We start from the raw sequence: 8,341 nt of genomic DNA, 5'->3' as shown, positions 1-8,341 counted from the left end.
TCAACTTATAAACAGTATGGAACACCTGAAAGAAAGGGGTGAGAATGCCGCCGCTGAGCAGCTAAAGCAGATGTCAAGAACTCTAAGAATGGTTCTATCCCGCTTTATTCCTGGCAGCATCCCTCGGGCTGCTCTGGGAGCTCTGTTCTTATTTTACACAGAGTTCTAACACTCCTGTTTCTCTGCTTCTCCATTCACAGAGACTTAGAGGGTGAGGGATGATGGCTTTGCAAGTTGACACGAAGGAAAATGACACATCAAAAAAGTAAACAGCGGGACTCTGAGCATATTATCATCTGGGGTATGCAGGGTGAGGGCAAATAGTTCTACGTGCCCAGCAGCTCCGGCCTTGTGCGCATCATTCATTCTGCTCAGGCTTCACTAGTGCACGGTAGCGCACGTGGTGCAGGGAGATGACAGAGGCGGGCTCTCAGTGAGGACCCGGGGGGTCCTGTGCCTCGGCTCAGGGCCCTGCGGTTCCCGGCCTCGAGCTGCTGAGAGAGCCCTGGCATCGTGCGCTGCCGTGTAGCTTCTGTGTGGTGGTTTGTGCTGCCGAAACCATTTCATAGTTTTAAACTACCGAGGCCCTAGTTCGGGTCATTTTTGTGGCTTCAAAACTGTCTCTGGTCCATACAACCTTCTCCCATTCCACCAAAAAGACCTCCCTAAATGCAAATCTGATCGCGTTCCTGCCAATTAAAATCCTCTCATGATCCCACAAGCCACAGGATTTCGTCTAGACGTCTCCTGGAGGTGCTTCATGACTGATCCACATCTACCTAACAGCCAACCCTTACCCGGCCCGTCTCTCATTTTTAGCCCAATGAAGTGCTCACGGTTCCCTCCAGAGACCGTAGTTCACACTTCTGTGCGCTTCCTCGCGCCATTTCTTCTTTTAGGAATGCTGCTTCTTGCCATTTCAGCTCTCCTGTCCTCCGGGAGTGTTCCTCGGCCTCTCCTCCCGCCACTCGTTCGCTCCCCCCACCACCTGGGCTAGTTGTCTTTCTTCCGCTTACATTATATATTGAAATACTGTTCACATGTGTTGTCTCCACTGCCCCCCACCCCCTACTTCTTAGCCAGAAGGCGATAACCATTCTTACCCGCTTACCCTCTTTCCAGTGTCTGACATTAGCAGTAAGTTGCTGTTAAATGGGACTAAACTGAAAGCTTCGTCCTATTATATTACTGAGATGTCATGTCTCAGCAGGTATCTCTGTAAGTGGTTCACAAGCTCTGTGTTTCTACAAATGATTCGCAGGCTTTGGGCATGAAATCTGCGGCACTGACAGCAGAGCGGGGAAGCTGTCAAGAGTCTGTCTGGGATAAATCTGTACTTAATCTCTGTGTGTTTCGGCTCCTCATCTGTTTCTCAGGTATGTGCAGTGCCCATCATGCCAGTCATACGATAGCTAAAAATGTATCGAGCATTTACTATCGTTCTTTTTACTTGATCCTCACAGTAAATTTTGGTATATGCCGGACAAGTAATATTGTCCCTATTTTAGAGATGAGGATACTGTGTCTCAAACTTGCTTAAGGATATATGCCCAGTAAGACTGGTGTTTGTGAATTCTGATTCTTGGTCTGTTGCTCTTTCCATGACTCTATGGCATTTTCTACATATGTGTCACAAATGATGGTTTTAGTGGTGAACTTGACTCATCAGGAAAAAATTTCAGCCAGTATATCATGCTTAAGAAGGCAGGACAATGGGTAATAACTTCTAGAAGTTATTCAGACACTTGATTCCGAAGGGACAATGATTCATGTAAGTGAAAAAGAAACTTAAGTTGATACCCGATATCCTGATTTATAAATCAATTATTATACTAACCAAATTTTAGTATCATAGTGGGCTTATTAGAAAGAATCATGAGATAGATTCCTTGAAAGGTATTCTGGTGTATTCTCTTATATTTGTATACAGTCATGCTTTCCTAGTCCATAATAATAATGGATACATTTTAGAGATCTCCCTCTGAGAGCCACCTCAGTAACCACACTTTTCTAGAACTGCTGCTAAAGTAGTAGCCTAAGTTCTTTCATAAACACCCAGAACCTATTTTCTCTTATTTCTCTTCTTCAATTAGAGATCATCTGATTCCTCTATTTGTCTTGAATCACTAGAATCACACACTACAAACCATTTTTGTTTTGTTTTGCTTTTGTTTGTTTTGTTTTTAAATAAGGGTTATATGTAAGATTTTGTTTGCAAGGGGGAAAAACATGCAGATTCATTTCTAAGACATTTGAAAATCTTTATTATTTGCCTAAAAGTGTTTGGTTGTTCGGAGGTGGAGTTCCTTGGAGTTTTAGCCTCAAGTTTGCTCCACTCAGTATAGTCTTTGGAAAAGCTTAATGCTTTAAATGTGGACTTGATACACAGCACTACCTAGACCCAGGAGTCCATAGGCATCCTGAGGCCAATAAAGCTTTCTTTGATTTTATGAGCCAGACCACTCTGTCTTCTCCATGTTACACTGGGAGGGGGAAATTGGGGGAGAGGTGGGGTTGTTAGGATACGGATTTCTGGGTATCACTCCTGCCATCTTGCATAATAATCTTTGGTGATGGGGCCTAGTAATGTACTTTTTTTTTAAAAGAGAGAAAGAGAGAGAGAGTGCACGCACATGTGTGCATGAGCAGGGACGAGGCAGAGAGAGAGAGAGAGACAGAGAGATTGAGAATCCTATGCAGGCTCTGCACCCAGCACGGAGCCCCATGCAGGGCTTGAGACCACAACCCTGGGATCATGACCTGAACCGAAATCAAGAGTCAGATGCTCAACGCTCAGTGGACTGAGCCACCCAGGGCCCCGCCGTGATAGACATTTTAACAAACTCTCTGGCTGACTCTCCCACACACTGCCCATCTAGAATCTGTCGTCCAGGTTGTGCTTTATACCTCGGTGAAGACTCAGCAGTCAGTCAAGTTTTTTCGCCTGTAGGCAAAGCCAAGTAACCACTGTAATAAAAGCCTTGCTTTCTGGTTTGAGACCAGTGGCACTTTTCCACTCTTGCTTGGTGTCCTGCTTCCAAACTAATTTCAGTGCTTAACTGTTCAGTATATTGATTTAAAATGGTCTCAGCCACGTTGCAAAGTGTACGCGTGAGAGTTAGAGCTAGCCTTTGGTTTTAAAAAAAGATGTGAACTTTTGGCTATCTGTAGTGATACCGCATCTCAGGAGAGCCTCCTATTACCAGAAGCTACAAGGAGGAGCCTCCTGATCTTTATCTTTGAGAGCCAGAAATCAAAGTGCAGAGTGATTCATCACTAGAGGCTTTTCCTATTTATAGTGCAAGCTTCATCGTTAACATAGTCTCACGTGCCACCTGTTTATATTTACTGGAAAGTGAAATGGTTATTGGCATTCAAATAATGAATTATCTTAGGAGAGGATCTGGATAGTATTCTGACTCCTTGTCAGGAAAGGGAGCGTGTATTTTGTGCTATCCTTTTATCATTTGAAGCTTTTGGGCCTTGCAGGGGTTAAATGCTGTCAGGGGCTCTTCAAGGAAATTTCCTAAGTAGTTATATAGTCTGTGCTTTTTCATGAGCAATTCTTCCCCACTGCCTACACTGCAGAGAAGAAAACATCAGATAAATATACCTGGGATGGTGGTCCTCTGAGAGAGGGAAAAAGTCTACTTTTTCTTTCAGTTGGTGGCCTATTCACCAAACTCTACACTATAGTAAAAATGCAACTCTAATCAGCAGTGTAAGACAGATACATTTTGATCTTATAATAATGCCATTACTTGAATAAATAGGCATAGTTTTTCACAATCAAAAAACAACTGTGGCTATATAAATCTATGCACTGGTTATACAATTCCCAAAGAATTGGTGTTTAGTCATAAAAGGCACAGAATTGGTTGAGTAACAGAAGAGCCCAGAACATGGGAGAGAGAGGGGAAGAATCCTTGTGAGAGGCATTGAGAATCACAAATCTCTTTTAAAAATATTTATTTATTTATTTTGAGACAGAGAAAGAGAGAGAAAGAGAATCCCAAGTAGACTCTGCATGGTCAGCATGGAGCCCAACATGGGGCTCAAATTCGTGAACTGTGAGAACATGACCTGAGCCGAAACCAGGAGTTGGATCCCTAACTCACTGAGCCACCCAGGTGCCCCAACTTACATTTTTTTTTTAAAGTTTGCTTGTTTGTTTATTTGTTTATGAGAGCCAGAACAAATAGGGGAGGGGCAGAGAGCGAGGGAAACAAAGAATCCCAAGCAGGCTCTATGCTGACAGCGAAGAGCCAGACGCGGGCCTGTCAGGAACCATGAGATCATGACCAAAGCTGAAATCAAGAGCTGGTTGCCTAACCAACTGAGCCACCAAGGTCCCCTGAGAATCATAAGCCTTAAGACGCTATTTACATTATTTAGGCAATTGGGTGTTTCCTTTTTCAAAGTGACCTAACTGCACTTTTCAACAGGTCAGGAAAATAGTTTTTTTTCAAGGCAGGAAAAAAAACATGAAATAACACTAAAGCTCTTTTCTTGCTTTTTGTTTTTCACTTAACTATTCTTATTTGATATTTATTGCCCATTTATTTTCCAGTTATAATTTCTTGGAGTCTTCGCAAATTGTCTCTGTGTCATTGTGTAGTGCAGGTCATTTGTTTTGTTTATAATATGACAAATGGTTGTATTTACATGATTCTGAAACAGCAACATGTGTTCATTACATAAATTCAAATTATACTAAAGTTAAAAATAAAATGTAGAGCCATATGGAAATCTACAACTCAAGAGTAACTTCTCTCAGTCTGGATAATCATTTTATGTTTTTAATTTTTTTTTAATGTTTTATTTATTTCTAGGAGAGAGAGAGAGACAGCGTGAGCAGGGGAGGGTCAGAGAGAGAGGGAGTCACAGACTGAAACAGGCTCCAGGTTCTAAGCTGGCAGTTAGCACAGAGCCCGACGCAGGGCTCGAACCCACGAACCGCGAGATCATGACCTAAGCGAAAGTCGGACGCTTAACCGACTAAGCCACCCAGGCGCCCCTGGATAATCATTTTAATCAGATGTCTCTCTATGTATGTCTACCAACATACAAGTTTAGTTTTAAAATTTAATATGAATGTCATCATATGCAACATGTTATTCTGTAACCTTTTATTTCTCCTGTTTGGACACATATCATGGACATCTTTAATGTCAGTAATTAAGAATTACGTCGTCGTTTAAAATGGCTGTGCTGTTTCTCACTGCACATGGGTTCTGTAATGTATTTACTCATTCCCTATGGATGAATATTTTTTCAGTATTTTGAAACATTCTTGTGCATAAACCTTTTTAAATATAAAGGATCAGTATCTTAGGATAAAGTCTTGAACGTGGGATTCCTGGGCCAAATGTTACGGGTAATTGACAATGATACATATGACCAACCATCCTTCCAGAAAAGCTGAAGCAACTTTCATTACTACTAGCCATGCATGAATGTGCCCACTTTCCCGCTCTCAATGATACAGGTTTAGAAAATTTATATATTTTTTGTCAATATGGTAGATCAAAGATAGATTGATTTCATTTGTATTAGGTGGTAACAAATACCTTGTCATGTTTATTAAGAATTTGTATATATTTTGTTTTTTTTCCTGAATTGCCATTTTGCCTGTTCTCTACTGGATTGTTTGTCTTTCTTTTCTGGAAGCATTTCCCCTTCCCATTCTCTGGATGATAAGAATATGAAACTATATATTTCATATAGATTGTAGATATTTTTCTTAGTTTTTCTTCTATGTTTATTTCCCTTATAGTGATTTTTTTTTAGTTCTTTTCATCAGAAAGAAGTTTTTAAAGTTTTTAGAACAGTAGTTGTAATTTTTTTATAATATCAAGTAGGTTTTGATTTTTTTATAACTTGAAACTCTATTTTTATTATATGGAACATAAGACTTAGAAACTTCAAACATTGTGCAAATGCTTTGTATTTACTTTTGTTCTGTTATCTCATATTACTTTATACCCTTGTTTTTTTCTATACCCTTGTGAATAGGGATATAAAATTAATGAATTTACTATCCGTTCTCCATTATAGATGTGTTTTTCCCTGAGTCTAGATTAATGCTAAAGACTCAAAATTAGCTAATTTGAGAGAATGTTACTTAAAATTTAAAAATTAAAAATGTGAAAAAGTGATCTCATTTATCTGTATATGAATATCAATAGAGCAAGTTATGACTAGCAGGGACATTTTACATGTTCCGTTTGACTTGTATTTCACAACCACCCTGTGATTTGGGCCCATTATATCTGCTTATAATGTGAAAAACTGAGGCTCTGGGAAAGTAACATAAAATCCTTTTCTTTTCTTTCTTTAAAAACATTTTTTTAAATGTTTATTTTTGAGAGAGAGAGAGAGAGAGCGAGCGTGAGCGAGCACGACTGGGGGAGGGGCAGAGAGAGAGGCAGACACAGAATCTGAAGCTGATTCGAAGCTCCAAGGTGTCAGCACAGAGTCCAACACAGGGCTCAAACTCATGAACCGCGAGATCATGACCTGAGCTGAAATCAGACACTCAACCAACTGAGCCACCCAGGAGCCCCTATAAAATAATTTTCTGACCTAAAATCACCGAACTAAGAAATAGATGACCTGATAGGATTTGAATTCAGATCTTTTGAATGCAAATTGTGTATTGTTCTTGTTTAATTCTCCTCCATCCTAATTTTAACTTTCCACCATAAGAAAAATGAAACAGAAGTGCTGAATGGCTAGCTTGTCCAATCCTCTTAAGATAAGTGAATATGACATGAAGATATGGTCACTGTATCCACAGAAGGAATCTGACAACCAGAGAGGTGACGCAGTATGAGTACTTGGTGAGTAGAAGAATACATTGTATAGTAATACTGGTTTTGGAAATTTTAGCCAAAGAAACCAGGGCAATTCCCTACAGTTACATTGCATAGCTGCTGAGAGCCTGCACCACATCTGTGGTGATAAATTCCCCCATGGAGCTAATTACTTGGAGAAAGGAAGGAGGCAAAGATGAACATCCCCTGTGGAATATGCTCTTGCACTACACAGCTCCACCTCAATCTACTGAAGTATCAAAACTGAGATTTTCCCAAAGAGGCCATGTCAGCTCTGAGGTTAATCGAGGAACATCATATTAACAAAATCAGGACCTGATGGAAGGAACACTCTGAAAAGATGCCAGATTTCACATAGCAGACTACAGAGGTGAAATGAAATCCTTCTGCCGGTTACCAAGGATGCTTGTGCTTATCAAGGATAAGGATGTACATCTTGATGTTGACTTAATCTTTGTCTGTCAAAGAGTTCCTGGTCATCTCTCCCCTCCTGCCACATCCTTTTCTCTGATGACACCCCAGGAAGTGGGTACCTGTTTCTCAAAACATCCCCCAAACTCAACCTCCTCAGTGAATCACTTTAGATTCCTGAAGGAAGTGTTAATACAACCGGATTTCCACCTGATGATCTATCAGCTCTTTCTCCTTTGTTATTTTTTTTTTCCAGTGGGAATTCCCATGGTTCCCTTTAACAGCTATATTAACTGTGGTGTAGTTCTTCTTAAAGCACTCTCTGAAAGAAAAATTCATAACCATTTATCCTCCAGAATATAAGAATTCTCTTAGGGCAGAGAAGGAGCAACTAAGGGGTGGTGTGTTTGGTGCATAATACAAATGAACACTTTGTTTTTTACTTTTACAATAGTTTAGGGCTGCTAAGCAGGATCAGTGTGGCTTTCAGTAAGGGGCATCTGTGGCTACCTTTTCCCGTGTCAGGGACCTATCCAATGCCCATATATCATTTACTTTTATTTACTGTAAGTTCCTTCCTCTGCCTATTTGTGAGTACCTCTCACATGGGCCTTTAAAAGCTTGTTATTTAGTTGTGAATACCCAAGAGGTCACTTCTTTCCTGAAGAATCATGTTGCTTGAGATGAAGAGGACTACTATTGAGACAAGGGTTGCCAGATTTAGCAAATTAAAATATAGGCTTAAATTTGAATTTCAGATAAACAACAGAGATTCTTTAGTATAAGTATATCCCAAATATTATTCATTTCTGGGACACAGTTATACTATGTCCAATACCTTTCTAAACTGATTAAAATATTCTATTAAAAATTATTCCTTGTTGACCTGAAATTCAAATTTAACTAGGTGTTTTGTATTTTATCTGGCAATTCTATCTGAGATCCGTTTTCATATTCTACGTAGACCAGAGCTAGGCTACATCAGAGGAAGCAGCACATTTTTTAAGTTTCCCAATTAGCGGAGGGGTAGAGTGGTAGTCTTTCCCCACTAAACATGGCAGAGGAAGGGCTATTATGCACATCCCTCAGGACTG

Source organism: Hyaena hyaena, unplaced genomic scaffold (assembly GCF_003009895.1).
Source record: "Hyaena hyaena isolate Hyena2069 unplaced genomic scaffold, ASM300989v1 scaffold_785, whole genome shotgun sequence".
NCBI classification, from domain to species: Eukaryota; Metazoa; Chordata; class Mammalia; order Carnivora; family Hyaenidae; genus Hyaena; species Hyaena hyaena.
The sequence above is the reverse complement of the archived record's forward strand: the minus strand, read 5'-3'. Positions refer to the sequence as shown.